This window comes from Tursiops truncatus, chromosome 6 (genome assembly GCF_011762595.2).
Source record: "Tursiops truncatus isolate mTurTru1 chromosome 6, mTurTru1.mat.Y, whole genome shotgun sequence".
Classification (NCBI taxonomy): Eukaryota; Metazoa; Chordata; class Mammalia; order Artiodactyla; family Delphinidae; genus Tursiops; species Tursiops truncatus.
This window is the reverse complement of record NC_047039.1, coordinates 3,167,900-3,182,694: the sequence shown is the minus strand read 5'-3', so window position 1 is coordinate 3,182,694 and position 14,795 is coordinate 3,167,900. Positions and strand designations below refer to the sequence as shown.

The 14,795-nt window shown below is 47.5% G+C and overlaps 1 non-coding gene across 1 annotated transcript; it reads left to right on the top strand.

The window, feature by feature from the left end:
• Window positions 1-925: 925 nt before the first annotated feature.
• LOC117312895 (U6 spliceosomal RNA) lies at window positions 926-1,028 on the top strand. Its single transcript, XR_004527297.1, has one exon. It is a non-coding gene; the product is annotated as a U6 spliceosomal RNA (small nuclear RNA).
• Window positions 1,029-14,795: the final 13,767 nt, after the last annotated feature.

The window sequence follows — 14,795 nt, the reverse complement described above, 5'->3', positions numbered from 1 at the left end:
ACTATGTTTAAAACGCAAATGTTTAGGGGAAAACGGCATGGTTTAGGAAGGAGGGGAAGCTAAGAAAGCAAGAAAAGAGGAGTCTCCAAGAGTCGATCGATTTCACGAGATCTCTTCTACTGGGGTAACTGGAGCCTCCCAAGGGCTGCCAGCCGTGCATCTGTATGGGCCATACAAGTTACAGATCAGGGTGAACTGCTCCCAGCCTGCTCTTGTAAGCCGTGTGCCTCCGCGTGCAGCCCTCCATTCACACTCCGCGGCCCTCGCCGGCAGCATCGGGGCTGCGCCCTCGTGGAGTCTGCACTGTCTCCCAAGGAGGGAACCCTGGGGCCTTTACAGCTTGGGGTCTGCACTGCACCACAGTAAGTCGCGTTGCTCCAGGTAACAGGCAGACAGATCTTTTCCCTCTCTGGGTCACACTTTTTCGGCTGAGGATAAACACAGGGCTGCCGTGCCCCGGTGTCGCGCCGTCCTCTCTCTGCCAGCTCGGCAGGCGTCCAGCACGCAGGGCTGGAGAGACACAGCCACATTAACAGCTGGCACAGCACGTGATCCCTGCCACACTCTGCTTGAAGTGGGCTACACAGGTCAACTTAAACCCCCCCTGAGAGGCATGCAACTGCCAACACCCCCAGTGGTAAAAGGAGGTGGAGCGGCTTGTCTGAGACTGGCACCAGCCACTAGGCAGTAGAGCTGGGGGACCTGACCCCAGGCAGGTCCTCTGGCCGCAGAATCTGCACCTGATCCATCAAGCTGCCCTCATCCTTCCATCCTTCCCTGAGGCTCCGCAGACACCACTCTCCTCCAGACATATCCCCGATGAGAATACACTTCTTGGGAGTTGGCTCAAGCTGGGGCCCCTGCCGCACTAGCATCTTGCAAAGTTTCTTTCTCCCATCACAGTTTAAAAGCAGGTCTCCTGTGCGCGCTTCAGCAACACTTATACTAAAATGGAGATGATACAGAGAAGATTAGCATGGCCCTTGCGCAAAGATGACGCACAGATTTATGGAGCATGGCATATTTTTGTTCTGACGTTTTCTTAGGTCAGTCTCCCAAGGCAATAGAAATAAAAACAAAAAATAAACAAATGGGACCTAATCAAACTTACAAGCTTTTGCACAGGAAAGGAAACCATAAAAAAAAAATGAAAAGACAACCTACGGAATGGGAGAAAGTATTTGCAAAAGATGCGACCAACAAGGGCTTAATCTCCAAAATATACAAACAGTTCGTACAACTCAACAGCAAAAAAAACAAAGAGCCCTATCCAAAAATGGGCAGAAGACCTTAATAGACATTTCTCCAAAGAAAACGTACAGATGGCCAGTAGGCACATGAAAAGATGCTCAGCAACACTGATTATTAGAGAAATTCAAATCAAAACTACAATGAGGTATCACCTCACACCAGTCAGAATGGTCATCAGTAGAGAGTCTACAAATAACAGAATGCTGGAGGGGGTCTAGAGAAAAGGGAACCCTCCTGCAGTGTTGGTGGGAATGTAAGTTGGTGCAGCCACTATGGAGAACAGTATGGAGGTTCCTTAAAAAACTCAAACTAGAACTCCCATATGAGCCAGCAATCCCACTCCTGGGCATATACCAGGGGAAAACTATAATTCAAGAAGATACATCACCCCTATGTTCATAGCTGCACTATTTACAATAGTGAAGACGCGGAAGCAACATCAGTGTCTATCAGCAGATGAGTGGGTAAAGAAGATGGCGATATATATATATAGAGAGAGAGAGAGAGAGAGAGAGAGCGAGAGAGAGAGAGAGATACACTCATACAATGCAGTATTACTCAGCCATAAAAAAGAATGAAATCATTCCATTTGCAGCACCATGGATGAAACTAGAGGTTATCATACTAAGTGAAGTAAGTCAGAAAGAGAAAGACAAATGCCATATATCATTTGTATGTGGAGTCTAAAATATGGCACAAATGAACCTATCTACAAAACAGAAACAGACTCACAGGCATAGAGAACAGACTTGTGGTTGCCAAGAGGGAGGGGGGAGGGGGAGGGATGGACTGGGAGTTTGGGGTTAGTAGATGCAAACTATTACATTTAGAGTGGATAAACCACAAGGTCCTAATGTAGAACACGGAACTATAGTCAGTATCCTATGATAAACCATGATGGAAATAGAACTACAGTCAATATCCTATGATAAACCATAAAGGAGAATATGAAAAAAAGAACATATATATGTGTATAACTGAGTCACTTTGCTGTACAGCAGAGATAGCATTGTAAATCAACTATACTGCAATTAAAAAAAGAGAGAGAGGGGCTTCCCTGGTGGCGCAGTGGTTAAGAATCCACCTGCCAATGCAGGGGACACGGGTTTGAGCCCTGGTCTGGGAAGATCCCACGCGCCACAGAGCAACTAAGCCCGTGCACCACAGCTACTGAGCCTGCATTCTAGAGCCCACGAACCACAACTACGGAGCCCGTGTGCCACAACTACTGAAGCCCGCACGCCTAGAGCCCCTGCTCCACAACAAGAGAAGCCACCACAATGAGAGGCCCACACACCGCAACCAAGAGTAGTCCCGGCTCGCCGCAACTAGAGAAAGGTCGTGCACAACAACGAAGACCCAACACAGCCAAAAAAAAAGAATCCGCCTGCCATTGCAGAGGACACGGTTTCGAGCCCTGGTCTGGGAAGATCCCACATGCCGCGGAGCAACTAAGCCTGTGCACCACAACTACTGAAGCCTGCACGCCTAGAGCCCGTGAGCCACAACAAGAGAAGCCACCACTTGCCACAGCTAGAGAAAACCCACGCGCAGCAACCAAGACCCGACGCAGCCAAAAATGAATAAATAAATTTTTATAAAAAGAGAGAGAGAGAAAAAAAAAACAGGTCTCTCAAGCTCCAGTGCCGTGCATTCAGCCATTAGCTCCCACTAATAGCTTCAGCTTGCTTTATATGTCGTACTTTCAGCTGTTCTCTTAGCAGTGATAAATTATCACTGAAGGACAGGAGAGTCTGGAAAGGGGGACACTACTCAGAAGTTACAAATTCAGGGCTCTAAAGTGGGAAGTCATGGGTGACAGTGTGGACTGGAGAGGCAATGACAAGGCAGAGATGAGAAAGAAGCTCAGGACTTCCCTGGCGGTCCAGTGGTTAGGCCTCCGCACTTTCACTGCAGAGGGCCTGGGTTCAATCCCTGTTCGGGGAACTAAGATCCTACAAGCCAAGTGGTACAGCCAAAACAAAAAAGAAAAGGAAGCTGGACAAATAACAAATGTTAATGAGGATATGAGGAAAAGGGAACCCTCCTGCACTGTTGGGGGGGAATGTAAGTTGGTGCAGCCACTGTGGAGAACAGTATGGAGGTTTCTCAAAAAACTAAAAATAGAACGATGACCCAGCAATTCATTCCTGAGGATATATCCAAAAAAAACAAAAACACTGATCCAAAAAGATACATGCACCCCAATGTTCATAGCAGAATTTACAATAGCCAAGACATGGAAGCAACCTAAATGTTCACTGACAGATGAATGGATAAAGAAGATATGGTACATTTATATGGTGGAATATTACTCAGCCATGAAAAAGAATGAAATTTTGCCCTTTTGCAGCAACATGGATGGACTTGGAAGGCGTTATGCTATGTGAAATAAGTCAGACAGAGAAAGACAAACATTGTATATCATTTATATGTGGAATGTAAAAAAAAATACAACAAACTAATGAATATAACAAAAAGACGTACTCACAGATATTGAGAACAAACTAGTGGTTACCACTGAGGAGAGAGAAGCGGGGAGGGGCAACATAGGGGTACGAGACTAAGAGGTGCTAACTATTTGGTATAAAATAAGCTACAAGGACATAATTGTACAGCCCAGGGACTATAGCCAATATTTTATAATAACTATAAATGGAGTATAACCTATAAAAATTGTTAATCACTATATTGTACACCTGTAACATATTCAGTATAATATTGTACATCAACTATACTTCAATAAAAAAAAAAAGAAATGGAAGCTGGAGAGATGACAAAACAACCATCCTCAACTTAGTTTCTACCTTTGGCCACTGAACTAGTGTTTGCTATGATGCTCCAGTGAAACCTGGGTTCTGTAATTATTACTCCAAATCCCTAGGCATTAAAGGAAAACAGTCTGCCTAGTTCCTATCTCTGCCAGCCCTCAAAATGTACCTTTTCCTCCCCAAGCCAATATCAACGGCACCTAATTGAGAGTTCACAATTTCACGTGGAATAATTTGTGAGTGCTGGGTCTCAAGTGGATATCAGGTGCAGCTAACACGCATAATAAAATCTCAAGGGCTTGCCAACTAGAGGTGTAACCTATAAACTGGTTCTAATAGCAGTTCATTCTGTGACAGACACTGCATGATGAAAGCATCCCACAGAATAAAAGAGCTTCTGTTTGCACAGAATACCATGGCAACTGGCAATTGCATCCCGATAGAAACATTAGGGTAAAAGCAATCTAACAGAGATTTGGAAGAATCAGAACTTCCCTGAGAGCCTGGTCAGTTGGAGGGTTTGCTCCTGGCTTGACCTGTGAGGCCCAAGAAGCAAAAGCTGGGCAGTGACTTGGGGAGGGAGCTCACGGGAGATGGCAGGAGGTTGTCACCTGGGGGAGAGAAAAGTAAAAGCCCAGGGTCTCGGAAACCACCACGTCCTCTGCAGCAGTCAAGGCAGCTGGAGAGATGGAGGTGGTAATAGCCGTGAGACCGTGGGTAAGGGGATGGTCTTCCCTCTCATTCCCCGCCCTGCAAACGCTTCTATCTCTCGCTGCTGTTCCATTGGCCAAGGCCACACTGAGTCAGCTCGTGAACCTGGTACCTTGCAGCAGGCCTCCTGGTGTGAAACCCCACCTGACCATTCAGATCCACTCTCTGGGCAGGCTCTTCCTCTTGCATTTGGACAAAAATTCTTACAGTCACCCTCAGATATCCAAAAGCCTCCAGCAATGTTAAGTCATTAAAAATTTGTTTCGATTCAGTGACGACTATATCCAGTCCGGTGCAATGAGTTAAAATTTCAATCTTCGTTCAGAGTTAACGTCTTCTCTCTCAGCTAAGGTCTGACACGGCCAAGTGAACCTGGGGCTTCTCTCTCCTTGGCCTCTCATTCCCACACCTGGGCACCCACGCACTCAGGTGCCTCTGAGTCCCCAGGAGCTGAATCCCAGCCCCAGTTGTCCAGATCTGTGAGTAATGGATTAAGATCGCTACTGGTTTCTGACCACCTACACCTTGGATTGACTCGACAAATTCATTAAAATATCCATTTGACTTTTTGACTTAATAAAAATTGACAGGATAACACTGTGCTAGATACTGCATAAGACACTCCCTGCCCTCCGGAAACTTTGCCTCTAGTTCTGATGAGAAAACACGTACACAGATAACTAGACCGCAAGGCCGCGTAGACTATGGCCCTATTGGTCATGAGCACGGTAAGTGCTACAAGAAATTAGCAAAGGAAACTATCCTTTCCAACATGGCTCATCGGAGAAGACTTTGTGAGGGGGTGGGATGTGAATTTGAGATGTGAATGCTGTGTAATAATAATAGCTCAATATGGTGTTTTGCATGGATATTACCCCTTAATCCCTTCAACAACCTTGTGAAGGGGGTACTATTATTATCTGTAGTTACCGCTGAGAAAATTAAAGCCTGGTGATATCAAGTAATTTGTCTAAGTTCTCATAGCTGGGAAGTGAAGGATCAGAGATTCGAACCAACATTGTCCATTTCTGAAGCCTGGAGAGAACTTTCCAAAATGGGAGATGGAGGTGGAATAACAGACAAAGGAACAAAGTGAGGAAAGGAGAACGATGGCTCAGGTGTGGCTAATCTGATACTTGACCAAAGGAGTCACCTCAGCAGGAGCGACGAAGATAGTCTCGGGGTTAAACAGGGCAGTGGACTCCACCATCTCCACTCTAAGAGCAGCCTTTAAGAACCCTAGGGCTTCCCTGGTGGTGCAGTGGTTAAGAATCTGCCTGCCAACGCAGGCGACACGGGTTCGATTCCAGGTCCGGGAAGATCCCACATGCCATGGAGCAACTAAGCCCATGCACCACAACTACTGAACCTGCAAGCCACAACTACTGAAGCCCGTGTGCCTAGAGCCCATGCTCTGCAACAAGAGAAGCCACCGCAATGAGAAGCCCGCACACCACAACGAAAAGTATCCCCCGCTTGCAGCAACTAGAGAAAGCCCGCTCTCAGCAAGGAAGACCCAACGCAGCCATAAATAAGTATAAGTAAATTTTTTTCAAACTGTATTAAAAAAAAAACACCTCTAACTGAAGAGCGTGTCTGGAAGATATGTGTCCCATTTGCGAGCTCCCAGCGCCCCTGGTGCTGGCTACATGACAGGTTTTTCCTGAGCTCCTGCCTGGGTTTACTTCTTTATTTCCTATGGCAGCAGGATTTGATCTGACAGCCCTGTACAGCAGGGTCTGTATCTGCACAGTCCTGTGTTCATGCACCTGGGCAGCTCATGCTGGTTCCTCTCCTTTTCCTCAACCCAGATAAATAAAAATGCCAATCAGAAGTGTCCAGTAGGGGCTTCCCTGGTGGCGCAGCGGTTGAGAGTCTGCCTGCCGATGCAGGGGACACGGGTTCGTGCCCCGGTCCGGGAAGATCCCACATGCCGCGGAGCGGCTGGGCCCGTGAGCCATGGCCGCTGAGCCCGTGCGTCCGGAGCCTGTGCTCCGCAACGGAAGAGGCCACAACAGTGAGAGGCCCGCATACCGTAAAAAAAAAAAAAAAGTGTCCAGTAGGGCAGGCTGCTTTGGTTTAATCTTCTGGTGTGTTTAGAGGGTAGGTTCGGGGTGGGGAGACATGAGCGATACAGGAAAGAGACTCAGACTAGGGAATTCAACAGCAGGATGATCTAGAGGGTGGATCCGTCAAAACTAAGAAAAATCAATTCATCTGCCCAAAGGCAGTCACGATTTTCAGTGAGTTCTCAGTAGCCACAAAATGCCTTTTTAATTTTTTTTAAAAAAAGTATGTATTACCTATTGTTATGTTTGGTGATTATAGAGTTATTTCATTGTGAAATGATGAGACTAGTGATTTTTCTTTCAAAATCAGCAGCTCACACGCTGCTCCTTCATCCCCTACGGGACCATCTCTCCCCTGGTCTGGGCTCATGTGCTTTAATCCACAAACACAGTCACATTTGTCACCAAGAGTTTGCATTTACCAGACTCCCTAGCTACTACTTTTTTCACCAAATTAAAAAGAGACAAATAAAATGGTAAGTGCAGCCCTTGAGAGCTACAGGAGAGTGAGCTAGAACTTCAAAACTGGGGGTGTCCCGGTTACTGCTGGGTCTGCCCCTGTGTTGTAATGCCTATAAGGGTTCCTGTCAATGAGGTCCAGGAGGAAATTCCAAAAGCATCAGGCAATACAATAATTTATACTTTCCATGTGGTTTTCCCCGTTTCTCAGAAGAGGTATGGTCTCAGGTTTTGGATTCTCTTTTCTGGCATGTTTTTTTGATATAGTAACGTTTGAAACCTTGCTTTTCATCTCCAAGAAGAGCAGCAAATGTGCATAAAATGCCTCTCTAGGAGTTGCAGAGTGGTGTGCTGATAAGCTCTGTAGTAAAGAATTGCACTCAATTTTGTTCCTCCTGGAGGTCCCGATAATTTTCTTCTGGTAATAGCTATTGTCATCTTGTAGAACATGCTAGGAAGCACTGTGAAAGTGAAGGTATGCAGCATCTGGACCATCAGACTGGATTATAATAAAAGTCTTTTCATTGGACAGGAAGAAAAGTAATGGATAGTGCATAACAATAAGTGTTTTTCTCATGCGACACCTGTAAATGAACTGCATATCCTGTTGCTATGAATTTTAAGATGCCTGAGATAAAAATAAAATAAACCAGAGCTTATCAATTCAAGTCTCATTTTCATGCTATTTCCCACAGAAATACACTCTAGGCTTCCAGAAGAATCTCTGGACTTTTCAAATGAACATTCTGAATGTAGCCGAGCTCCATGCCCTGGCTCCTTATTTCACCTGTATAAATAGGTATGACCCACTGAAAACTGCAGAGATGCAGTTATGTGCCAGGAAAGTACAATTGCAGACGTTTTTTTCCCTGGAAACTGGGATGGAGCCCTCCAGTGGCTAATTTAATCAAGCAATGATTCCTACCTAAGCAGAAAAGCGTGCAAAGAAGCAGCTGCACTGCAGCTGTAGTCATGACAAGGTGCTCTGAGTCTAAGAGACCTACGAATAAACAGCCCTGTGACAAGTACGCATTTCCCTGGGAAGAGGACATAAAGCCTGAGGACAGAAGGAACAGAGTTTACCTCCTTCTTTGTGGGTGGCCTCTGAAGCCATTCTCGTCAATTTCATGGTGGTGATTTACAAAAGGGAAAGGCCTGGAGTTCGGTGCCGCGTCAACAGTGAGAGAATATTTGTGGCTAAAAAGAGGAAAACCACCTATTTCCGTGACTCAGATGTCCCAAATGTTAAGCGAAAAAGAATTTTCCATTTATCCAGAAATAATTTATCTGGCAGGTGCTATAGGTTGACGGATTATGTGCCCACAAATTCATATGTTAAAAATCTAACACCCATTGTGATGCTGTGAGGAGGTGGAGCCTTTGGGAGGTCATGAGGTCATGAGGGCAGAGCCCTTAGGAGGGAATTAGTGCCCTTATGAAAGCGACCCCACAGAGCTCCCTCGCCCCTACTGCCGATGCGAGTACAGGTACAGTGAAAAGACAGCCGTCAGCTAGGAGGAAGGTCCTCAGCAGACACGGAATCTACCAGTGCCGTGATCTCGGGCTCACAGCCTCCAGAACTACAGGAATAAATGTCTGTTGTGTATAAACCACCAGTTCGTGGGCTTTTGTTATAGCAGCCCTAACCGACTAAGGCAGACGGTTGGTACCGAGAGTAGGATGCCGCTGTACCAAATCCATAAGAATGTGGAAGACGCTTGGGAATGGGGTAATGGTGAGAGGCTGGAAAAGCTTTGAGGTTCCTGCTGGAAGAAGCCCAGTTGCCATGAACAGACCACGAAGGGCGATTCTGGTCAGAGACCAGAAAGAAAGGAATAGACTTCTAGAGAAGGCCTCAGTTTTTTAGAGAATAAGGAATCCTGAACAGAGTTTTGGTGGGAATATGGACAAGGAAGCCCATTCTGATGAGATCACAGATAGAAATGACAGATGACTGAGGGATGGAGGAGAGGCCAACCTTGTTACAAAGTAGCAACGAGCTTAGAGGAATTATGCTCACCTAGGAGGCTTTTGTGGAAGGTACGGCTTTCGAGGGGTGAAACTGGATATTTGGCTGAGAAAATTTCAAAGTGTCAGAGAAATTGCCCCATGCCTCTTGACTGCTTATAATAAAATGCAAGGAGAGGGCTTCCCTGGTGGCGCAGTGGTTGAGAGTCCGCCTGCCGATGCAGGGGACACGGGTTCGTGCCCCGGTCCGGGAAGATCCCACATGCTGCGGAGCGCCTGGGCCTGTGAGCCATGGCCACTGAGCCTGCGCGTCCGGAGCCTGTGCTCCGCAACGGGAGAGGCCGCAACAGTGAGAGGCCCGCGTACCGCAAAAAAAAAAAAAAAAAAAAAAAAAAAAAAAAGCAAGGGGAGAGACATGCCAAAGATGGAATTGTTGATCAATTATTGTGAGAATCAGGCCTGCCCCTCCCATCACAGGCCCTGAGAGCAAGGGCCTGGGGTCCACCGATTTCCAAGGAGGGGCTCTGCCCCACCCCCTGCACTCCATCGCCCCCCTGGTGGAGCAAAGCTATGGGGACATAGCTGCCTCCTCCCAGACTTCAAAGGATGCCTCCAAGAGCCTCAGGTCCAGGCAGAGAACCGAGGGGGGAGTGGGGCTGCTGCTGAGAGCCCCCGCTAGGGCCACACCAGCAGGACAGCAGAGGGGAGCCAGTGGACTCAGCTGTGGTGTGGTGAGTTCCCGTGGAGAGAGCCGCATGCCTGGGCTCCCACCCAGCAAAGTCCCCGGGGCAGGCCCTGTAGAGCCCTGCAAAGGCGGGCTCCAGAATCCCTGTGTCTGGAAGGCAGAACCTCGTGAGATGGGCCAGAGGCCAGAACACTGAGCCCAAGGTTATCCCTGAACCTTGAGGTGTGACCCACCCTTGCCCTGTTGCATTTTGGAGGTGCTGGGCGCTCTGTCTTTCCTATGTCTGTACTATGCCTGCCTCACCACTGTGGTTTGGAACCAGAGATTCACAGCTGGAGAGGAATTGGAGTCTCCCCCACATCTGCTTTCGATGGTATTTAGAGGAGACTTTGGACTGAGACTTTTGAGTTGATGACATACCAGAAGGACATGAACTTGCTGAGGGGATAAAGGCAAAACAAACCAAGACAGCGGGCCTCGGTTTATCCAAGATACAGCTCAAAACCAGAAAGTAGTAACAGGAAAAAAAATACTGTTCTGAACTTGACCTGTTGAACGCCACTCCTCATCAAGGAACAGAAAGGGCCCTCGCTGTCCTGCCTGCCAAGAAGCGCCGGAGGGTCTGCTCACGCATCCGCGGCAGAACGCGAAGACCACTTCCCGCCTGACTTTTCATATTCCCCCATCTTGGCTCTTCCCAAGGATGCTTTCTCTTCTCTCTGGTCTCAGAGCGTCCATGGATCACCCTGATAACCAATACGTTCCTGGTTCAATCCAGTCTGTGGACCCTCTTCCCCAAAACTGTCCTTGGGGGCAGTGGCTGTCCACACTCCCTAAACGTGTGTGAGCTGCACAACCTTGAAATCTCACCTCCTTCCCTAACGGAAGTGCTCCTGATAAGTCTGTGTGGGGTGGACTGCCCCCGGCTCTAAGTAGGATGGTACCCAGCGCCTAGGTCATTTGGGGGTCATCTGGATGTACTTAGGAAATCACAGAAACCAATTCTCAGTGTCTTACACATGAGTGACCCCTAATATTTGTTAAATGATGGCCTGGATGGATAGATGAATGGTTGAAAGTGTGGTTGTGTGAGACATCAATTCCATTCCTAATTTTTAGGTAATGCATTTTTCATGTTCATTGTGACACATATATATGGCTTCTACAGTTAAAATGAAAGAAAAGGAGCACTTGGTGTCCTCTCTGTGTGATCGTCTTTTATGTGGATACCTATGTTGGGGAGGATAAAGCTAGCTACTGTAACAAGTGACTACCAACGTTTCCATGAGTTAATGTAATAAACGTTTATTTCTTGCTCATGAAACAGTCCAGTCAATTCAGCTGTGCTTAGCTGGCAGTGGCTTTCCTCCCATGATGACTGAGGCATCCAGGTTCTTCTACCTTGCGGCTCTGCCATCCCCTGGGGCCACAGGGCCCTCTTCAGCCACCCAGAAGGGGAACAGTAAGTGGAGAAGGCACACATGCTTCCTGAGAAAACCTGGCCTGGACGTGACACGCATCTCTCCTGCCCACAGTGCATCAGTAACACTGCGTCACTGGACACACTGGGATGCAGGGTGGACTGGGAAATAGTCCCTGGCTGGACCACCGCCTCCCTCCTAGTACAAACTCACGCTAAGAAAAGGTGAGAGGGCTTCCTTGGTGGAGCAGTGGTTAAGAATCCGCCTGCCAGTGCAGGGGACACGGGTTCGAGCCCTGGTCCGGGAAGATCCCACATGCCGCGGAGCAACTAAGCCCGTGCGCCACAACTGCTGAGCCCGTGTGCCACAGCTACTGAAGCCTGTGCGCCTAGAGCCTATGCTCCGCAACAAGAGAAGCCACTGCAGTGAGAAGCCTGCACACCGTAACCAAGAGTAGCCCCTGCTCACCACAACTAGAGAAAGCCCGCGTGCAGTAACGAAGACCCAACACAGCCAAAAATAAATAAATTTATGTTTAAAAAAAAGCACAAACTTTTAGTCAATAGCTAGCATCTTTGCTGTTTAACTTCAAAAGAAATACGAAACAATTAGCAAAATTTTTGTTTGTTTGTTTTTGTTTTGCGGTACACGGGCCTCTCACTGTTGTGGCCTCTCCCGTTGCGGAGCACAGACGCGGAGGCTCAGCGGCCATGGCTCACGGGCCCAGCCGCTCCGCGGCATGTGGGATCTTCGCGGACCGGGGCACGAACCCACGTCCCCTGCATCGGCAGGCGGACTCCCAACCGCGGCGCCACCAGGGAAGCCCAGCAAAGATTATTTTTAACGAGAATTCCCAATGCTGTTTTGAAAAGAGCACTGTGACACACTACTTCTAAATGACAAAACGTTTTTTGCTCTAATTTCAAACTGCTTTATTTAGAAAGCAATTTGCAGTATGTGTTATGACTCTAAGTTTTTCACGTCTTGGGATCTAGCGATCCTTCTGAGGATCCACATTAAGGTAACCTTCCAAAATGTAAGATGTTGAACGTAGAGTTATGCATAGCAACAAAACGTTAGGAAAAATAGTGAAAACTTATTACTAAGAGAAAAGTTCATTATCTTATTAAACATTTGTCCAATGGCATATCTGTGTAGCCATTGAAATATTTATGAAGTATTCATGTTTTTTATGAAGCTTTATTTTTTTAGAGCAAGTTATAAAATTTTAAGAGCAGTATTATCTCAATTATTTAAAAAAAGAAACAAATAAGGAAGTACTGACTATACTAAATGTTTAGCTGAGGCTCCTTCTAGGTGGTGGGATATGATCATTTCTGTATTTTTCCATACTCTTCAGACTTTCTAAAATTAATGTATATTACAACTTTATATTCAGAAATTAAAAAATAAAATTGGAGGGTAAGGAGAATGACCTCATCCAAGACAGATATTACTCAGCAGAATTTGGTTGCATCCTTCCAGTAACTGCTCCCCGAGCTCCCATCTCCTGTCTGCTTGGCTGTTTTCCTCATTCTTGGTCTTGGCTACTGCCTACCCCACCCCCACCCCCAGAACATCACCAGGTGAAGTCCTTGTTTCAGCTGAGCTTGGTCCCCTAATCAAGTACTAATCAATACTGCCCTTTGCTGCTGTGTCATTTGTCATTTCCTGGTAATAACACTACTTGCTCAGAATTCTAGGTCTGATCAACTCTGTGATCCTCTAAGAATAAAATGATTAGAGCAGTTCTTTGAAGGAGGCTGATCTGGAGCAAGACATCTGGAAGACTGGAGTGTGATAAAGACGACCTGATGCTTCTACCTCTTTACGTGGATACAGGATTTTCCATGTCTCCAGGACTCGTCAGTGGCCTGTGAGCTCCTGGAACACACCACCTGCATCGTCTTGGCTTTTCCAGTGCCTAACACAGTTCTGATCCATAACCGGCACTGAATAAATGTTTCGAATGAGTAAATGACTAAACAGATGGAAGGAAGGGTAACTGTTCAATGGTGGTCATGGCTGTTTGCTAATGGAGATCTGCCAGTCAATTAATATTTATCGAGAGCCCATGATGTGCCACTTGGTACTTGGAGCTAGATTCCATGAAATTGTAGTAGAAAAAAAGTGGATTGGTGCATCAGCTGGACCTGTAATCCAGTGTAAATGTGAAGGCTCAGGCATCTGTGAAGCCTTTTAAAGAGGCGTTTGGATCATCCTCCTAGTGCTAACTAAAGGATAAATGGTCCCGGGGCTACTGATCTGGAATAAGCATAGCTGGACAGACCAGGCAGAGTTTAGTCACTGTTCAGTTGGTAGTCTGCCAGGGTGCAGTGGTCACAGGGTCAGACCAGGCTGAGTTTAGTCACTGTTCATTTGGTAGTTTGCCAGGGTCCAGTGGTCACAGACAGGGTCAGCATGCAGTATCAAAGATTAACTCAAGGACTTCCCTGGTGGTCCAGCGGTTAAGAATCCACCTGCCAATGCAGGGGGCACAGGTTCGAGCCCTGGTCTGGGAAGATCCCACATGCCGCGGGGCAACTAAGCCCGTGCGCCCCAACTACTGAGTCTGTGTGCCTGGAGCCCGTGCTCCGCAACAAGAGAAGCCACTGCAATGAGAAGCCCACGCACCACAACCAAGAGTAGCCCCTGCTCACCGTAACTAGAGAAAGCCCACACGCAGCAACGAAGACCCAGCGCAGCCAAAAACAAAACAAAACACACACACACAACAACAACAACAACAAACTGAAGTGGATTGCATCAAGGATTTTACATTAAAAAAAAGATGAGGGGGCTTCCGTGGTGGCGCAGTGGTTGGGAGTCCGCCTGCCGATGCAGGGGACACAGGTTCGTGCCCCGGTCCGGGAAGATCCCACATGCCGCGGAGCGGCTGGGCCCGTGAGCCATGGCCGCTGAGCCTGCGCATCCGGAGCCTGTGCTCTGCAACGGGAGAGGCCACAACAGTGAGAAGCCCGCGTACCGCAAAAGAAAAAAAAAAAGAGATGAATTCGACAGCTCATCTGCAGTCCATCAGTGTAGCAACCACCTGGGACCAGCTCTGTCTGAAGCTGCCTCTGACTTTTGATCTGGCAACTTAGACAAAAATGGACCCCTCCCACCTCTCCCTGTCCTCTGGGTTTAACACAATCACCTGGGTTTCCCTAATTAGGTCCCTCACGATCAACAGTCCCTACAAGAAGTCCTTTCTGCCAGGACAGGCTAGGAACCTGAATGCCCTAGGGGCTCTGGGCCTTATCAATGCCAGTGCTACCCTCCAGGGGTGGGCAGTGCCTTGTCAGGGGCGCATTCCTGATTGGTAGTGTTAATGGTTCCCACATCCAGAGCCTCATACTGCTTCAGTACGAGTCTGGTTTCACCCGAGGACCTGGAATTCCAAGTGCATCCAGTCTTGTCTTTTATTTGCAGCAGCTCTCATAACAAATGCAGAAAGAGG